General features: G+C 41.3%; 1 protein-coding gene across 2 annotated transcripts in view; it reads right to left on the minus strand.

Moving 5' to 3' along the window:
• Nucleotides 1-13,142, minus strand: part of LOC149288656 (SH3 and PX domain-containing protein 2A-like) — a 106,489-nt gene extending 93,347 nt beyond the window's left edge. For both annotated transcript variants that reach the window (XM_089491488.1, XM_089491487.1), the window contains exon 1: nucleotides 13,068-13,142. The gene's annotated coding sequence lies outside the window, so the exon portion shown is untranslated. The remainder of the gene's footprint in view (nucleotides 1-13,067) is intronic.
• Between the last annotated feature and the right edge of the window lie 8,431 nt (nucleotides 13,143-21,573).

Genomic DNA, 21,573 nt, shown 5'->3' on the forward strand with positions numbered 1-21,573 from the left:
CCACGTTAGACATTGAAGCTCCATTACTTTCATTTATGGCACAGCCAATCATTTTGGAATGTTTTTTGCACACACAAATACAAATGTAACAGCAAGTATAAGAGGACGAAATAGTTAAAACAGTATTATATATATTGAATTGTAAAGAAGAGATGACGGGGTTGGTATCACAAGGGCTGATCATAAAGGCTCACTTTGCCACCTGATGTCCCAAGCAGTTTGGTCCAATGCGTGGTAAGAAGCACACAGAGATCTGTAGCTTGGTTTCAGGGAAAGACATTGCCTTCAAACGCAGCCCTTGTATAATCTCCTTAAAAAGAAAGAGGTTGACCTATCCTTAAAAAAACAACTACTCAAGATGACCTAGAAACATCCACCGCAAATGACTATTCTAATGACTAAGCCATCTATGTTGAAGTGAGGAGAAATCTATCCACAGGTTCCTACGCAGGATTCCAAACAAGAGCATGGCGAAATAACAACCCAACAAAAATGATAGCTTGTAGGACATGAATCACACATGGGAAACATGATCAAGCAGGTTAGACAGGTAAAGGCACATAATTTTAACTATTATAACCACAGCATGGAAGCCGAGTGCTGGCCCAACTACTCTTCCAGGTGGGGGAAGACAGTACCCCTTTGTGCTTATGTATAACATCATGGAGATGGCTGTAGGTCAAGCATCCAGAAACCATTTCAAAGAAACAAATCAGATGAAGTGCTCTTGTTGCTTTGATACAACTGCCTAACACATTTATCTTTCTGGAGTTTCTCAGAAGGAACATTTTTCCTTCACTTTTCACACATAGCCCCCTATATTTTATTTTGTACTCTCTAGAGATCTGTCTACGGAACAAACCTATGGCATTTAAACTATTGACACACATATACACACATATACACACAGCTGGCCACCTACAACAAGTCACATGAGTCTAGGTATGAGTTCTAATGGAAGATACATTTCCATACGATGATAAGTCAATAACAGACATATGTAAGCAAAGGTAATTCAAAATAAGAAAGCAAACAAAGTAGACAAAAACAATCAGAACTGATTTGCTTCGGCTTGACCAGTAATGTCACCTGTAAGTGTCTACAACGGGAGGTGGCAGAGGAGCGTTCACTAACCTTCAGCTTCCTCATACTCAACTTTCTTCCTCGAATATTCCATCTACTCATTCCACAAGTCCTTTTTTCTACAGTTTCTCTTAAACTATAGCAGATGAAAGATCTGGTTCTGAGGATTAAATGGCTTCTGTATGTTCCTTAGAGGGCATCCGATGACCGAACGCACGCACAGAACATCAAGGACAACTTCACAAATGACAATTAGGAACACCCTGGGCAATTAACGTGTTTTAGAAATGTGTACTGGATAAAAAAAAAACAAAGGAGCACGCCTTGTTTGGGTGTTAACACTGTTTAGAAATAGCTAATTGAGACAGCAGGTATACGCTGCACTCAAAATTTAAAAAGACAGGCTCACTTTCTACAAAACTTTTAATGATTTCTTCTCTCTGCTGCGGTTAAAGGGTCATCTTTCCCAAGCCAAACATTTTGTAATGTACTGTACTTGCTCAAAATAACATTGCCCCAGATGATCAATGTTACATGTAAAGTCATTCAATTATTAAATCCGGTGTCGAATATAACTGATGGATACTTTAATACGAGACAAATAACAAATGCATGAAGACATCTGTTCAATCTACTCTTGGCGCATGTTCAAGGGTGGTAAGAGCCTAGCTGGGGCTGATGCAAACCCTGAGCTCGACTAAACCAAACAACATGCCAACCGGGCTGGACTCCCCCGACCAAAAGAAGTCCATGCATGTGCCCATATGGATAAATGGGAAGCGTTTTGGCAACCTGGACCCATGCCGGTTAAAGGTTGCCGGTTGCTCTAAAGACGTAGTGGGTCTAGTCTTACTATCCACATTGACTCAGCCAGTTCATGTACTATTAATTTAGAGCTAATATTCTAAGTGTTACCTATTGTCTCCAAAACTAAATAGCTTCAAGAAAATCAACAAATAGGTCTTCAGGATAAGTGTCGAGTAACATCAGATCCAGCTTTTTCTCTGATGCGTTTGAAGTATAGATAGGTTTTAGGAAATTCTAATTTTAAAAAGCAGGTCCCGCTCGCTCCCCGTGTTTGTGTAATAAACACAGAGCGAGCCGCTCACGGAGCTCTTAAGCGTCGCTATTAATAATCTTACAGACAGGAGGGAAGGGCCAGGCTTGTTTGAGTTTGTCGAATGCCAATTAATAAATTGCAGTGCGGTGCAAATAGCATTAGTGGGTGGGACGCCGTCAGAGACAAATTAACGAGCGCAAAGCACGTGTTATTGTTTTTGTTTTTAACTTAGGTCAACCGATAAAAGGTATTATTTCACGAGTGAGCCATGCCTATGGTTTAGCCAATGCCCCTATGTATGAATTACAATAATCAATCCACTGGAACCCTCCATCAATATTATTTGTTAAATCTGCACCTGCGTTTAGTATTTTTGCACAATAACATTTTTCCTGGTTGTTTAATTTTTTTTTTATGATTCGTTTTGTGGATTCTTTGATTTATTTGGCAAACTATAACAGGAGATAACTTTCGTAAGCCAAGTTTTCTAACTTTTACACTACCCTTTAATTACTTGAGTAAGGAAAAAGTACACAGAGAAGGATCCTTCGTTATGACCCTAGCATGGCCCAGTTCCATGAAGTTAGACTCCAGGCATTATATGCACTTTAATTTTGTCTGTGGTCCCCCTTGCAAATGTATGGAGGGATTCTGCAGAAAGCCCATAAACCGCTCTTTCCCCATCCCCAAGTTGTCAGCTGGCCGGCCGCACAGAGCCCTGACCTCATCCCCATCAAACACTTTTGGGGTAAAATGGAACTGAGATTGCGAGTTGGTCGTCTCGTCCAACATCAGCGCCTGACCTCACAAACGCTCCAATTCCCACAGAAACTCCCCAAAATCTCGTGGAAATCCTTCCCAGAAGAGTGGAAGCCGTTATAGCTGCAAAGGGGGAACCAATTACATATTAATGCCTATGTATTTAGAATGTGATGTCATCAAAGTCCCTGTTGGTGTAACGGTCAGGTGTCCCAATACTTTTGTCCATATAATATTTCTCTTTCTATATATATATATATATATATATATATATATATATATATATATATATATATACAAAATGCATTTTTTCAATGGGTTTAGGGACCGCTCATTGTCCTTAAGGGGTTAAATAAAGTATTATACTGACATGTAGTGGACCCTGTCATCCACTTTAAGTTCAATTATGTTAAAAGCTGCACTAATGGCGGGTCGACCTTAATGTATCCTATTTTCAAACTCAACACGACCCACCCCACATTCAAATAAAACCAAAAAAAGCTCAAAGCCCCAGAAACAAAACCACTTGCAATATTTCCCGGGAGAAACAGTTTGAGTGAACCTGTGCCCGGAACATACAGAAATATGTTTTAAATTGCGGTTAAACGTCTGACACAAATTACACATCCCTTTGTTTTAAGCTTCTTTTCTGTGCCTGTAACACGACGCTCTCTCTGTAATTACAAACCCTAATGTGGCTGCTGCCCTTCCTCGGGAAAGCAGACTGAAGGTTTCAGTTTTCCAAAGCTGTCAGACTACTTATCCCTAAAACATGTGCTTTACCTCCGCAGCGCAATTGGCACAATTTAGTATTTATATAAAAAAAACCACATTTGGTAAAATTGGTTCTGTTTTAATGGTATAAATAGAATAAGAACACACCATGATGAGGCTAGATTGTAAGCTCCTTGGGACAGGGATCTCCTTTCCTAATGTATTCATACCAATTATACCGTCCAAAATGTCTGAACACTACTGTACTTATTTATCATACCTGGGAGGTTTCAGGCTGCGATTATATGACACCACTTATTCTATCTCCCCTTTATGATAACTGTAAACTGTAAAGTGCTGTGTACATCTGTCGGTGCCAAATAAATGAAAATATACCTACATACACTACTGTTCAAATATTTGAGGTTTCATGGAAAACAAGGACATTTTTAGCTGTAACATAATTGCAGAAGGGTTTTCAAACACTTCATTAGCCTTTTAAACTTAAACTTGGATCAGCGAACACAACGTGCCATTGGAACACAGGAGTGATGAGAGTGATAAAGGGCCGTTGGAACACAGAAGTGATGGGAGTGATAAAGGGCCGTTGGAACACAGGAGTGATGGGAGTGATAAAGGGCCATTGGAACACAGGAGTGATGGGAGTGATAAAGGGCCGTTGGAACACAGGAGTGATGGGAGTGATAAAGGGCCATTGAAACACAGGAGTGATGGGAGTGATAAAGGCCTCTGCACGCCTATGAAGAGATTCCATTAGAAATTAGTCATTTCCAGCTACAATAGTCATTTATAACATTAACCCCGTCTGCGCTTTGTTTCTGATCCATTTCAGGTTATTTTAACGGACTAAATTTGACCCCAAACTTTTGAACTGTAGGGTACATACTATAGCATACTAAGCGTTAACTATTTTGGCTCAGCTGGTCTGAGAATAGTCCTGAGAATAGTTATGATAATTCTCATCTTAAGGCTTTCACTGAGTTAAAGAGCCAAGTCAAGTCTTGCTAGGGTCAACACCAACTTAGACTCCTGTGATTTAGACTGAAAGACACCAAGCGTTTCACTAAGTGACTTTACTTGAGGGATACTACAGGTTTCCAGCCAGTTCTGCTTTTGATTTTAGTCTCCATTAAAATCAACAAAGACTGAAATCACAGCAACCTGAATGAGTTAGGACTTGCTTGACCCGGTTGAGTGGTCCGCTGTTGGCACCCCAAACCCCATCCTGATTTTCAGTGTCACGTTGTGTTTACTTCAGCTCACAATAAAAAGGCAAATTGTGATAATCGAGTATTATTCTAATCACACATTAAACCATTTTTGTTCTGTATAGTCATTTCCCCAAAACGATTTTCAACGGAACGACCTGACGGACAAAGCACAGGTTCTTTTCATTTTCTTTTTCGATGTTTTTAGATAAAGATGCAAAATGGAGATAAAATGAAGTATTCTGAAAAGTAGCTTCTTTCTCTTAAAACATAAACATATAGGTTAAAGTTTCATATGACCTTGGTTGGAATAATCACTAAGAGGCGAAAAGTTAGGGAGTAAAATGAAAACTCAAGGGTAATGTTCTAGTTTTATCTCTAAGTATGCGTGTTAGAGATAACATGGTGTACTCAAGATGGAAAAATGACCCTCGGCTTCTCCATCACACCCACGTTTGTTAAAGTTTTATCATGAGATCCACTGAGTATTCAGTCCAGACACCTGCACAAAATACTTGGAAGTGAACTCATCGTTTGTAAACAGGGAGGGGAAGGGGTAGGAACGCATCGTTAACTCGCTTTTACTATACATCATGCGCATACCATGTGCACTCTCCAGACTGTATTGGCGCTGTAATTAGGATTGGAATTAAGGTGGGAAAGGGCAGAGAAACCTCATGATCCATAAATCTTCATTTAAACAAATGGACCGCGGCCAATAAAGCATCGCACTTAAGGATCAAGAGTCGATAATAAGGATTCTTCTAATGGCATGGAATCTTGATTTCTTCAGATTCCTCCTTCTTTATCTTTATGAATCTGATGACCGGTCGAAGGACTAAGCTGCGGGTTCTCCGTTACTCAATGGGCTGTTTTGGGGAGATCAGGGCCAAAACCACTACAGAAGCTTTTACCGATCTGACACAGCCTCTGTAGTACCGTTCCCTGCTGTGCATCCAAGATATGGCTTCATGCCCCTCAGCAAAGAGGATGTATGGCACTGGGAAGAGGACCTCTTGGAGGTAAAGGTCTTTCCGATGACGATTGTTAGTTGCCAACATTCCATACGAGTTTCCAGGCACCCTATTCCACTGGACAGACCCATCATGTCCTGCTCATTGACTTAACCCATTACAAGTTTCTACCGCCAGAGAATCTTAGACCTGTGACAAATGAATTCCTTGTCCTGGAGCTCTCCCTCTCCTTTTTACCCCATAATCCACAGCATGACAATAGGGTAGCAACCTCTTAATGGGGAGGAACAATCATGTAAAACTTCAGAACGGGAAGTTGAGACGGCTTCTCCCCTTGTGCATACAGGTTGGGTTTCTAACACGGACATATTGCTTATTTTAATCTGTAAGGCCAGGGTCGCAATGAACAAACATATTACCACTCGCTATCCTGAGTGTGACGGTCATCCTTCTACCTTTAACAAGAAGTTATACTAATTGCCTCTGAAAGCCCGAGTCAAAGCAATGGACGGGGTCTGCGTAATATTATATTTTTCTTTACTTCATCCGTTCTACTGATGCATGTCAAAAAAAAAAAGTTGCTGGATACATTTTTTCCACTACTGTACGACGTGCATGTCTGAACCGAATTCCCTGAAGCCGAGACATCTGGAATCTGCTGCTATATTTCCGTCACCGCTTCCTGTGAAGCGTAAGCCCATCTTACTGTATTGTGCAGAAGATATGATGTCATCATACTGTCTGGTGACATAACTCCAAAAGGCAAATTAAAGGTGCTATAACAACTGTGTGCATTACATTAACATTAAAATAAAATGACATACATAGGACTTAAAACAGAATATATATATATATATATATATATATAATATATTATATATATAATGTCATGCATTTTGGGGGGCAATGGACGCCATTTCTGTGTGTGTTTACAATAATATTTCTATGCTGCCTAACAATAATTGTACTTTATAGCTAATTGGAAGGATATAATTCCCATTGAAATCAATGGGAGCGCTTTCTGCGCATGTGAATGGGGGTCTTATTATACCGAAATTCATGTGCAAGCCAGTGCTGGACCCAGCTGGCGGTGAGTATAGCGCGCATGAGCTTTGGGTCAGGGAAAGAGCCAATTAGAGGAGAACCTGCAGAATCTCTCCCTAAAATGACAATTCAAAGGGGACAGGCAGATCTCATGCGCGTTAGAGGACATAGTATGGCCGAGAGATCTGCGCAGGTTTATTAGGTTATCATGCTAGACAGGGTAATTACCCTAATGTCTTGTGGAAGCGAGGCGGCGTCGTTAAAAAAATATATTAATTTGGGTAGAGGAATTCTTACAGATTGCATCTATTGGTAATAGTTACAAACCTCATAATAACTGGTAAAAAATGTTGTTTCTTTTTTATTATATTCTATTGCATTCTGAATTGCAAAGGACAAAAATAAAATGCACTGCTTACTTTCTGGTGAACAGAGGGTTAAGGGCTTCTAAAAAAATAAAATAATGCAGCAACGCAAATAAATATCCTGCTTTATGGAAAATCTTTCGGGAATATATCATGTATTCTTAACGAGTGGAAGCCGCTTACAGTTCAGCCTCAGGTTGGAAAGTGGAGCTAAAAATAACCCCCCCTATAAATAGCCTTCAGTGGAAAAAATACAGCAATTAAAGGGTCGTAAAAAAAGTGAAAATCGGACAAAAACAGAAATGGTCATTTTGATACTTGGTCATAATTAGGGAGAGCTATTGTTGGGTATTTTTTTTTTTTAACTTTAAGATAAAAAGGAATCAGGCTATTGTTTGGGGGTGCGATGCACAGAGCTGGGGGAAGAACATGTAGTCTCCAACCATTGATGATGACATTTTAGGTTTTGGGGGGTTTTTTATGCATTTTCCAAAGCTAACTCTATTTTCCATTCAATTATGACTTTTCCGCTTCCTGGCTTCACTCTTCTCTTTCACAATCTATGTTGAAAACAACTTAACCCCTTAATGACAAAGCCCGTACATGTACGGGCTCAAAATGCATTGTTTTCAATGGGTTTAGGGACCGCCCATTGTCCTTAAGGGTTAAAGTTTTTCGCCATCCTCTTAAACCCCCTGTTTTGTTCTTCCAGCTTTGTGAGAACGTTACCCAACTTTCGACATTCACTCTTCTCTATTTGCTCCCCTCTATCATGAAACATGCCTTCAAGATCTTAATCCATAGGAGAATAGAGTAAAAGCTCGTTCAAAGCTCACTCTGTATACTGACTTTTAGAACCATATACATCTGAATTGTCCATCGAGAGTAATTTGAAGGTTCTTAGGTAAAAACGGGGTTAAACCAGAAAGCCTAATTTACTTTTACTTAATACCGTTTGGGGGAAAACATTAGAGCAGTGGGTGCTCTCCTCTGGCATTTAAAGAACATTTACGTATCAATAGGGTCTTTCAAGTCCCCCTTCTTCAAGATTGAGACAACATTTCCTGTCCAACACACTAACCCCATTGATAAGTTCGGTCTGATGAGAACTTTTTTTTTTAAAAAATTTACCAGGAAAAGCCAGGAGACCCAAAGAACGTGCAGAAGAAAATGGATCGAGGGATTTAAGACACGTTAACAAAAGCTCTAACAATCCCAGGCTCGGGCAGATAGATAGAAAGCCAGATTCAAGCCGATAACTCTAAAGGAAACAGTTATCGGAATTTCCGTCTGTATGTTAAATCATTACTGGGGCCTTAACCCCTTTAGTGCAAAGCGCCTAGAGATAGCTGAGTATATTTATGTAAAATGTTTTTTTATCGGGTACTAATTAGTAGACTTGGGCACCAGGGGGCTCTTCGTGTTCGCCTTCGTGCTCGTTTTCGGGGGGGGGGGGAATCTTCGTATTCCGCGAATATTCGCCTGTTCCTGTCTTCTCTTCGGGCAAATATTCGTGGACATTCTTCATGTTCGGTTTTTCTTCGTTTTCCCGGTTAAGGGGTTAATACGGGATTAACGCAGCTCTGGCGCCAGGAGTTTAAATGTACGTATGAGCAACTCTATTGGTCGTCAGCAGGGGGCTCGTCTGCCATTGGTTGATGGCAGATGAGCCCCATGCTGGAGACCTATAGGGTCGCTCGTACAGACTGTTAAACTCCTGGTGCCGTAATTTACGCGGCAGATCCCACTGGTCTCCCTCCCTGTTCAATTAGTTAAATGTCCGTACGAGCGACCAATAAAGACGCTTCTACGGACATTTAACTGATAGAACAGGGAGACCAGTGGGATCTGCCGGGTAAGTTGCAGCATTGGGGTTAACTTTTAGTAGGGGTTTTTTTTATCCAAATCTCCGTTTATTGAGGCATGTATACATACAAACATATGGCGTACAGATAAAGAGTCAACACGGGAGGCAGCTCCCATAACAGCAATCGAGATAAGAGACATAAGTCCAGCCATAGCATTGCATATAAGAACGGCATACCAGAGTCCGGCAGACTCCTAAGGGAACATCCTGCTAGGCATAACCGGAGCAACACGAAAATGCAGATAGATGTAATACATGTCGACAGGCACCCCAGGTCAGTAACAGTACAGAGAGCTTTGGAAACAAAAACAAAAACCAAAAATACAAAACAACAAGAACAGAGTACTCCAGAAAGGCATGCGCAACCAATCGTCGGGACACTGATCATGGAAATGCAGGTGAGTAGAATCCCAGATGGGGCCACAGTGAGATCTAACACAAGTTAATCGGTCGTCGCCTGATCTTGGGGAGTACAGACCTCCGAAAGTGCGTGGGAGGCCGTGAACCTGACCCAAGGGAGCCATTTAATATCATTATTGTATTCCTTGCCCTGAGAGGAGGCCACCAAATCTTCCATTTGCATTATAAAATTCACCCTAGCCACCCATGCGGCAATCGGAGGAGGTCCCCTCTGCTTCCAGAACCGAGGGATAATTGACTTCGCCGCCTGCACCAAATGAATCGTCAGAGAGCGCCTATACGAACCAGACGAAGCTCGGGTATGATGAAATAATAAGGCTGCTGGGGACGCTACGAAGTTTGGGTCGGTAAGTTCCCTTATAACCCCAACCACTGCACGCCAGAACGGACGAACATCAGCGCACTCCCACCACAGATGGATAAAGGAACCGACACCAAGGCCACACCTCCAACAGAGAGGCGACACCTGTGGAAGGAAGATGTGGAGTTCAGCGGGCACCCTATACCACCGGGAAAGGAGTTTATAAGAACACTCTTGAAGTCTAGTGGAGATGAAGCCCTTATGAACCAGACCAATCATCACATCCCATTCGGGGTCCGTAAAAGTTAGCTGGAGATCCCTCTCCCACAGGGGTTAACTTTTTTTTAAAGGGTTAAGGGGCCGTGCGAGTGAGCCTATTGGTCGCTTGCACGGCCCTTTAACCTACGGATTTCCACTCCCGTTATCTAACGCAGCATTAGGGGTTAACGGGAGCGGAAATCCATAGGTTCACTGTAAGGGGTTAACTTACAAAGACCGTGCGAGTGAGCCTATTGGCCAATTGGTTGATGCCAGAGGAGGTCCCTGTAGGCGACCAATAGGCTCATTCGCACTGCCCTGTAACCCGTGACGGCGAACCTGCGGATTTCCACTTCCGGGAACTGCCGCGATGCCGCAAAGACAAGGTAAGTTAGAAGAGGGGGGGGAGAATGGTAGACGAAGACGATCACAAAGATCTTCGTGGTGTGTGTCTTCATCTTCGCCTATGTTTTACCGCCGCTGTCTTCTCTTCAGCGTGTCTTCGGAACGAACACGAAAACGCACTCTTCGGGTTTGTTTTCATGTTCGCCCGAAGACGAATGCACAAGTCTACTAATTAGCAATATATACACATACACACACACACACTACCATTCCAATGTTTGGGGTCACATAGGAATTTCCTTGTTTTTGAGAGAAAACCAAATTTTGTCCATTAAAATATCATGAAATCAGTGCAGACGGGGTTAATGTTGTAAATGACTATTGTAGCTGGAAACGGCTGATTTTTTATGAAATATCTTCATAAACATACAGAGGCCTTTTATCACTCCCATCACTCCTGTGTTGCAATGGTCCTTTATCATTCCCATCACTCCTGTGTTCCAATGGTTCTTTATCACTCCCATCACTCCTGTGTTCCAATGGCCCTTTATCACTCCCATCACTCCTGTGTTCCAATGGCCCTTTATCACTCCCATCACTCCTGTGTTCCAATGGCCCTTTATCACTCCCATCACTCCTGTGTTCCAATGGCTCTTTATCACTCCCATCACTCCTGTGTTCCAATGGCTCTTTATCACTCCCATCACTCCTGTGTTCCAATGGCCCTTTATCACTCCCATCACTCCTGTGTTGCAATGGCCCTTTATCACTCCCAACACTCCTGTGTTCCAATGGCCCTTTATCACTCCCATCACTCCTGTGTTCCAATGGCACGTTGTGTTCACTGATCCAAGTTTAAAAGGCTTGTAACAAAAAACCCTTTTGCGATTATGTTACAGCCAGAAATGTCCTTATTTTCCATTAAAACAGCTTTGTGACCCCAAACGTTTGAACAGTAGTGTGTATATATATATATACACACACAATATATATTGTCCTGTATGTTCTAGATGTGTTAATTTTGCTCTAGTTTCTCTAACATTCGTGAGATCAACAAGGACCTAGTTATTTATACAACTTAATCTACCATATTTGCTCGATTATAAGACGACCCTGATTATAAGACGACCCCCCAAAATCTGAATATTAACTTAGGAAAAAAAGAAAAAGCCTGAATATAAGACGACCCTAAAGGAAAAAAGTTTTACCAGTAAATGTTAATTCATGTAAACTATTTTTTTAAATAAAAGCTATGATTGAGAAAAATATTTTTTTTGTTTTTATTTCCTTGTATTTTCCAACCTGTCCCCCAGTTACGCACATCTGCCCCCAGGCTTGCCACACCAATATGGCACTGTGGCCCATGATATGCCTTTTAACCCTCTATATGCCACTGTGCCCCATGGTATGCCTTTTGACCCCCTATGTGCCACTCTGCCTCCAGAAATGCCTTATACCCCTATATCCCATTCTGGCATTTAGGGGGTTAAAATGCATATTATGAGGCAGAGTGGCATATAGGGAGGTATAAGGCATTCCAGGAGGCAGTGGCATTAAGGGAGTTAAAAGGCATTGTATAGAGCACTCTATAAGGCATTTCAGGAGGCAGAGTGCTCTATTAAATGCCCCCTTAACGCCACTCTGCTTCCTGAAATGCCTTATAACTCCCTATATGCCACTCTGCCCCATAATATGCCTTTTAACCCCCTAAGTGCCAGAGTGGCATATAGGGGTATAAGGCATTCCAGAAATGCCCTATGTCCCCCATTTAACACACACACGCACACACACTTACCGGTGCTTCCAAATTCCTGCTGTATTGCCGGGGCAGCGGGTTGACGTCTCCTTCCGCTGCAGCCGGAAGGAGGTGGAGTTGGCAGCGGGGGGTTGTCTGCGTCCGTCGTGGATACCTTTCCCGGCTGTCAGAGATCAGAGTTCCGGCACCTGTGCGGGGAACTCTGATTTCTGACAGTCGGGGAAGGTATCCGCGACGGACGCAGACAACCCCCACTGCTAGCCACACCTCCTTCCGGCTGCAGCGGACGTTGTCTACGCGGATCGCGTAGACGTCAACCCGCTGCCCCGGCAATACAGCAGGAAGCACCGGTAAGTAAGTGTGGGGGGGGGGGAGACAGGAGGATCCAGGTCCCCTGCAGCGGTGCGGGGGATCTGGATCTTAGTCTCATAATCAGACTCTATTTGAGGTCTGATTAGAAGACGACCCCGATTAGAAGACGAGGGGTATTTTTCAGAGCATTTGCTCTGAAAAAAACCTCGTCTTATAATCGAGCAAATACGGTATATACAGTCTTTTTTTGTCATAATATACACATTATTACAATCTGTTCATTGGGTTTTAGAACACTGTGATAAACATTCTAAACTCCTAGAAAAGAGGAACATCAAGGGAGGAAATAGGGACACATAATTACTCACCTGATGCACAAATAACCCTCGAATACAACATAACTTTATTTTTCCTATTAATTTTACTGGCTACACTCTGTACATAATGTAAGATAAAGGTGCATTATTTCTGAATATTTATAAATAATATGGTGTTTTACATAATAATCAAAATTCAAGCAAAAATGTCAAGAAATAAGATTCTGTTAACTAATACCATATTGTAAGAACTGAGTAATTACCTGAAGGTCAAAAAATTTGCTGTATCTTCTATAGATGGTTTGCGTGGTGGAGTCTGACCAGGTTACGTTGATGATATATACCTATAAAGATAATGAGATATAGAAGTACGTTAATATTCTGGTTATGATGTCATGAACAGAACCATTTTTAGCCCCTCCCACCTTCTTCCTACAGCAACCATACATTTGATGTGTAGCTTTCGCTAGTGGTGGCTCTAAACATTCACAATGGCGGCTCAGCCTCCATACTGAACTTTATGATATGACATCATATCCCACTTTTCCGCATAAAGAACAGCAGCTGGCAGAGGTAGGTAGTGGAGGATAAGGCCTAGGAGAGCACCCAACCAAGACACATCAACGGGCCCTTTAGACCATTGGGGGCCCTAAGCACTTGCTTAATCTCCTCTTATATAAGTGCCATACTCGCACACGCAACTCTAGCTTTCACCCGTGTACCAAATATCCTTAAAACGTTATACAAAAAAAGTTATGAACCAAGCAGGAGACTAGTATGAAACTAGTATTAAAAAAAAAACCAAAAAAAAAACCCTTCAAAAATATAGATTTGTTGGCCATCATCAGAAGCTCCTTTAGTCCTAAAACGATTCAAACATCTCAACAGAGATAACATGTCTGGACAAGATGTTCAAGCAGCTGGTACTGACAGAAGGAACAGCCCTGAATACGAAACAGCTGCTCTAACATATGACACTACATAGAATGCTTCAAGGTATCATATGTACGTCTACAGAACGTGCTGTCTGCCTCCCTACGCCGTAACCATTTAATTGCCAGGGGTGAGCAGTCCATTGCTAATCTTTTCACATTGAAGGCACCTGGTGTTATTATGTCAATCTCCTGCCAGTGTGTAGATACGATTATCTGTGTCCTACTGTGTTCTACCACTACCTCTGGCCTACAACCAAGCTTACCAGAGTGTGTCCAGCATCTAAGTCTGATCTCAGAGTCAGGGCCGGACCAGGGAAGAAAAGCGTCCATGGCTCTTTAAGGCCACTGGCCACGTACTACGCTCCAGCAGCATGTGGCCACCGGTCTCCAGCACCAGATCTATCATGGCAGCAAAGGTAAGGCCCCAAAGAATTTCTGTACAACTTGGGTAAATGTGTGTGTTAGACTAGTTGTTGAACACACTTGGGTACGATTATAAGCTTTCCTGGCCATCTGGCAAACTGGGAAAATGCCCATTGGGCCAGTACTAAGTTGTACAAAGTACCTATCTTTAACCTGCATGTAAACAACAACATGCAAAAAAAAATGGACTTTTCACATATACATCGGGGAGTCGTTTGCCTAACAAGATATACAGACAACAAGAAACCTGTAACGGGACTTTCTTTCACGATAACGTCTTTGATCGTAGTCTTAAATGTTAAGTATGCTTAACAAACAAACAAAAAATCGATTGTGGAGTAAATCCTATATGAGATTCCTAATTAAGACTTCTGCTCACGATTCTCCAGTATAGTCGGCTGTTGGGGGGGCTGTAATAGAAAGTTGCCATCCATGAGAGTTTGCCAACCATGCTCTATGGTAACATCACAACAAAAGGGTACGAAGGAGTTTTTAGATTTAACAACCAATATCAAACTACAGTTTTCGAAACTGCCAAGATCATAAAATACAGTTTAAGAAGAAAAAAAGGCTTGGCAGAGAGCAGCTTTCCAGGCGTAGAAACGCATCGCCAGTTGGGATTAAAGAGAATAACGCTTGGACCATTAGCGTTGGATAAGGTCACTGGAAGAAACCATTATCCCTGAAGAATGTAAACTTCGTGGAATTTATAGGTGTTATGAATAAAAAGACGGGTCTTCCAAAAAAATATTTCCAGATGAGTTGTCTTTGGCTAATACACACTAATAAACCTCCTAGTGCGAGTTCCTTCGACAGTTAAATGGATATTATTTATGGTACGTATGATATGTATAGACGCCCAATTACAGCTCCATGGAGTTTTCAAGCAGGTGCACAAAAAAATAGAGTCGTTAAATATGGTTTCAGCGACTTTAGAGAATACTTTACATTGTATAGATCCAAAATTAATTGAAATGAGGAATTATAACTTTTTTCTAAGGCCGCTGGATACAGTTATCAGGGAGGGATTGGAATGGAAGGCTTAGGGTCGGGACCTTGTTTAATCAGTAATATAATGGAGTAGAAAGGTCAGTAAGGTGTAGTAACTAAAACCCCTATACTTAATTTAGATTAACCAAATATTTCCATGACCCAAATATATATTTCTCTATAAATGGGTAATCTACACTTTTAGCTATAACGTGAAATATTTAACTATTTCAATTTTTTATTTTTTATTTTTTTTAACACAAACAGATTTTTCTAGCTTGAAAATGGGCATTTGGTCGTATACCTGCCCAACCATCCACAATATAATATACCCTTCCTGCCCTCCTATGTTAACCAGTTAATCAAAGTGGTGCTCATGGCTGGAATAAAACCTTCCAATAATCGGAGCTCCGCGATACGTGTCTGGGGAAGACAACATCCAACTCAACTAAACTGGACGTAGCCTCCTCGTTATACGTATTCCGCATTGCCCTCTGTTTATTTGTTGAGCTAATTCGCAGCTGTTGTACGGAAGTCTCCCGTCTAACATGAAACTACAGTGTTAGATTTCCAGTAACCCTTCAAATGCCGCAAAGGCTTTTAACGCAAAAAGGAATCCCAAACTACTAGAGGCACCATCTATTTCAAGCAAGACATCGAGGGAACCCATGATAACGATTGCATTTTAATTATGTATTAGAAGCTTAGTTCTGTGCTTAAAGGGTTAAAAACCACATACAATAATTTCTTTTATATGCCCAAATTACAAGAGACCTCCCTCGTTCCAGCAGGACCGTTCTCACTTTTTTTGGTTCTGTAAGTCCAAAAATGTGATTGACTACTTGTTATGCTCGGTTTACCCGCTCTACAGCGCCGTGGGATATAGCGGTGCTATTCAAATCAACAAATAATAATAAAAAAAAGCATGTAAAAGGTTGGCATGTCAAAGTGAAAAGGTTAGGGATATCGGGGGGTAAAGAGTTAACAGAAAACCAGTCTGCCAGTGATATCTGAATCCTCGAGTTATAAAAAGATATCTGACCCCACATGGCAGGTTTGCGCTTCGCTCTAATCACAAGGACTCTGTTTTTGGAAAGCTTAAGACAGACTTCATAGCTTGGCTAATAATTAACCCATGAAAATGTCACCCGACAGGTACCTGGATTTCATTGTTCAAAAGCTTGACAACACAGAACATTTCCACTCGGTTACACATAATTGATCTCCGACAAGAGGAAAGCACTCGGGCAAGCAAGCCGCTCATCACACAGCGTTATTTACACATAACTGGGATAAATAGGAACAGGAGAAGACTTTCCCACCATTCCCACCAAGTACATGAAAGTGGAACCCCACCAAATTTTGTAATAACTAGTAAGAAAGTATTAAAACAGTTCTTCTTTTTGCATAATATAATGTTTTCAGACAGAGCGAGAACTCAATACAAATGGCTAATAGCAGCTGTTATCTGATCCCCGATCTACTAGACAAACACCCCGACTCCTTATCGTACAGCCAGAGGGAAACAGTAGAATGGCTCAGTCTTAACAACCCAGCTGAATACTCTGACTAATAAAAGTCTATGGAGGAACGGACTCATGATTCAATCAAATTGGCTGTTTTTTGTTGGAAGCTGCCCTTTGCAATGCTGAGATACCGTAAACTCTTTTTTAATAAGCCGTAAAACACATTTTGTCTGTGAGAAACAATCCATTTTTTCCCATCAATACTGGCCCTACAAACGCAAACGATTTTGTTCGTCGTGGATTTGTAAAATATCTCTATTTTTCGGAAAGAAAAATGTTTCTCTGGCCACGTTTCTTGTTACCTTGTATCGGGTGATCAGAACACATCAGATAATCTCGAGGTGGAACTTTTCCATCCAGCAGCCCTGGCGTTTTAACACCCTCACTGTACTGATCTAAATGTTTAAAGAGTTTCCAATTACACAACCAATTTTGTTGCACCTTTTTTTAATGTTAAGGCACGGTTAACTTTAAAATTAAAGTTTTATATGTTTCTGCTTTTTACAAAGCGTAATCTGAGGGCTCAACCTCTGGGAGAACCCAACATGGAGAACCCAACAACTGCTTTGGACACATCTACATATTGGATGGCGGTGGAAGCAACTTGGAATGGAAGATGTATGCAAAGCTCCTAAAATAAGCTTCTTTAAAGGTGCTGAGAGACACGCTAGGCATGGCTTTTTTCTTCGCACCCAAGCTGTAGAGTGTCCGTGGCTGCAGAATGTCCCCCCCACGCGCCCTCGAAAAAAGTGATAAGTATGGGAAAGGGTCAGGCTTCACCTAAGGTGTTGAATGCTAAATATTCAACATGTGCACATAGTTTGATCAAATCCTTTTCGCCTTGCTGAACATCACAAATGATAACATCTGCCGTACATGAGAACAGGATTGGAGAGGCCATCGCTTGAAGAAATATGACTCAGATCAGCAGAAAGTGTAACATAGCTGAGAATTCTGGACTTCCATCGTACACGTGTGTAAATAAACACAATGTCCCGGCTTCCTCCGTGTAGCAAGCAGAAGGAAGGAAATGGAGCTCAGAATCTCAGCTTCTCAAGCTCTTACGTTATGACCCAACATTGTAAATGGCTCCTTTCCGGCACAGCCCGCCGTTTCATCTTTCGGAAGACTTTGTGAAGCAGCTCCGGTTTCTAAAATGTGATCCCAGTTTAAGATTTCTTACTCCCAAGATTTGAGAATGTATATATGTATACAGGGTCGGACTGGCGATCACAAGGCGGACCTGGCACTTTAAGGCCGTAGGGGCGGCCGACGGACGTTTTTATGCTGACGTATATGGCTACTGCGTCTACTTGTAGCCGAAGTCCTCAGGACAGACATCACATAGAATGATTCATATTGACTGCGGTGTAAGATGCGATTAGGTAAAAGCTTGAGATCTGAGGTCATCAATCCAAGCTAGAACTCCACCGAGCCCCCGAGAGCTCCACTATATCCCTTCAGTCATTAAGAAAGGCTGGTGACTCTATAAATCTCCTTAATAATAACGTTACCATAGGAACCTTATATATATAAAGATACATTGTAATGTTATTTTATGGGTCTAATTTAGTTTTGAGTAATAAATGTGGAAAGTATTCTTCGGTGATCTGTTTAACACGCACCCTCCATTTAGTTACATGTGGCTACAGAAAGCACTATTGCTGGCATGATGCGTGAGTGAGTTTGCCGGTAATTAGGTTTTCTTTATCCTGAGAGAGTTCCAAGTCAATGCTCAGAGCGTAATTGGGGGATTTAAAAAAAAGTTACTTTCCTGGAGAAAGATCCTTTACTTTTCTATTAACATTTTCGGGACCTAGTCACCCATTTCATAAGTTATTGCGCCTGTGGGCACTGAAGTGATGAACAGAACCAACAGGAAACCTTCTTTCTGGCTTGGCATGATGGGATTTGCTGACTTCCAGAAGTTTACCTTGTGTATGCCTTCTGAACGAAAAGGGATCCGCCTCAAGGCTTTATAAAGTGGCCCTTGTGGTGGCCCTTCTGGTCCATCACTCTCATGGCTGGAGCAGAGACCTTCGGAGCTCTTAGATCCGTCAGATGAAATACTTCTTTTTTTTTTTTCTTTGATAAATATACAGGAATTACAGGTTACAGAGCTGGTTATCTTAGAGCATGCGCGTCGTAAAAATAAATATTGGGGCAAATGGCATGGAATTAAGCTGTTACCCATTCCTTGAGCCATTCCGGAGTCTTCCAACAGCGCGGTGTTAATAGACTGCCTTGCTACAGCTGAGCGTTACGACGTCATTACACAGAAGGAGTCAGCTCAGGATATTTCACGCTGTATTTCTGCCAAGTTATTAGAAAACCTGGAACAGAGGAATAGGAAGGAACTGCTGTGAGTTTCCCAAACGGTTCCACATTACCACTTCTTCTGGCTCCTACACGTAGGGTTTATTGGCTCTTTGTCTAGCATTATACCCGCGGGCTTTCACACACACTATAGAAACGCCATATTTGTGGCACTGGCACAACAATTGCAAAGGCTTTCAAACCTATAAAAAGAGAGAGCGAGAGAGAGAGAAAGCGAGAAAGCGAGAGGGAGAGATACATTGTCTGTCTGATTTTTTTGATCTTAGAGGTTTAGATATACAGCAGGGCAGCAGGATAGAGTGAGACAAAATCGGGACTGTCCAACACAAATTGGGACAGTTAGGAGGCATGTATTTCCTATATATTGTGTGTTTTCAAAAGGCCTCTTGTTCTATGACTTAAACCTAAGCCTAAACCCTACAAAACCTAAGCCCTACAAAATATTGAGGGAGTTTGACCTCAAATGGCGTTCGGAGGAATGGGAAGAAATTACCAATAATCAGATTTGGCCTAATTTCACACCGATTTAATGATGTCATTAAATCCAGCTAATGATACCTTTAGTCAAGTCTGATGGTGGGTGTCCCGTTGAGCAATCCTGACATTCCAAGCGCTATAATGTGACCCTCTACTTTCAATAGTCAATAGAGCTTATCTTTTATGGCCCTCAGGGCTCCTCTGTGCGGCTTCTGAACAATAAAAGCTGTGAGCCTCGAGGTCGTCACCTAGAGATAGCGCAGAGATAATTTATGGAAGAAACATTGTGTTTCCATGAGATTAACAGAGAACCAGAAGTCATTATTCATTTCCCATCCTTACCCGTGGAGCAGGTAAACATGGCGACAGAACGACTGTCATATTCACAAACGCACCAAACAAGTGCAATATATAAGAATTCCGAAAATAATTCCAGAAGAAATCTGGACAAAATTGGAAATTTAAAAAAAAAAAAACCCTCAAGGGAGCATTTTTCTGCATTGGACATCATTTAGTCCATTGGACATCATTTAGTCATTCTCTGTCCATTAGCCAGCTAAAAATACTTATTTTTCCTTCCTTAGCTAAAATCTCACATATAATACTGTTTTTCTTCTGTTCTACAACAAGTGTGTGTTATATACAACTACAATATATATAATAACACGAAAAATAGTAAACATTTAGACCTGATATTAGTACATGTATTATATATGACCTAATATTAAATGTTTTATTTTTTTATATTTTTTTTTTTAGAGAAAGGTGTATTAATTAAACACAAGATATGACATTTTTCTCCTGCATTTCTCTCTTTTTTCACATACATACCCCATTACCCATTAGAACAATAAAAAAATACATTTATTTTAACCGTCGACTGAATATGGTAGTTGATACAAACAAAGTGAGCAGTAAACAAAATGTAGTGGTACAACAAGCACGTAAAAAGGGCTGATTTAGTTTTTTTTTATTTTAAAGGTTTATGTCGAGTTTCAGCAAATACAACAAAGAAAAAAAAAAACAAGCTTGGGTTACAAACGGACGGCATGTTAAGTCTGAAAAATGATTACGCAATGAAAAGAAGAGGCTAAAGAAGAAAAAAGGAGATAAAATTCTGGTGGACTGCTACTCCTATCATTCTTCGGCAATCATGTGATTTATGGACTTACTCTGCTAAACAGACGTATATCGGGAGATACAAAAAGCACTGAAAAATAAATGGTTTTATTTTTTAAAAAATAAGCCACAAAAATGTTATCTATCAAATGCATTCACTGATTCCTGTTGACAGCAGAGAGCAAAGTTACTGTTACTTTGTAGCAATCAGTTTTATTTACCGAGGGATAAAGCAATCAATGCGGGAAGCGACATGACGTATTTAGCGAGTCCCTCGGTAATATCTGGAAGGAATCCAGTATTTGGTCCGTAATCAGGAGAAAAAAAAAAGCCTGGTTACCCTCAGCTTGGCAAGGAGAAGGCTACCCAACGTATGCCTCAACCTAATTATACTTTTAACCCCCCCCCCCACAAGTATATACACAATTTATTTTTATCTGCGGATTTTCACTTTGCAATTTGGCAAATGCATTTGATCCGGTTACCTACTGTAAACAAACCCAAACGCTGCCCGTTGACTTCCCTTCCCCCACCCCACACGCATCGCGCATCCTCATGGGATTCCCAGCTGATCCTTACACTAGAATTCCCAGGCTCGCGCAAACAGGAAGTACATGAATGAATAGAGCGTGTCTCCACACCAGATTATTCATTACACAATACATGGTAGATTTAAATATATATATCCATACATCTTAAAAAAAGGGACTAACGGGACCGCTGGATTTGTCCTCCATGCTTTAAAATGCTAGTGTCGGGTCGTCAGATAGAACCGGGGTTGTCAGTCCGGCACATTGGCCCCCTACTTTCCAAAAAATTTTCCTACTCTTAGCAAACACAGTGAGGGAATTTAAACTTGAATGGGAAACCCATACCTGGGAACTTTCAGGGTTTGCACCAACCTCAGGGGGATGGGGGAGATCCTCAGGGTCACACAGTCTCTCTCGTGTTGCAATCATATA

The sequence above is a fragment of the Sceloporus occidentalis genome, unplaced genomic scaffold (genome assembly GCF_023333645.1).
Source record: "Sceloporus occidentalis isolate IW3139 unplaced genomic scaffold, rSceOcc1.0.p SCAF_50, whole genome shotgun sequence".
In the NCBI taxonomy this organism is placed as follows: Eukaryota; Metazoa; Chordata; class Lepidosauria; order Squamata; family Phrynosomatidae; genus Sceloporus; species Sceloporus occidentalis.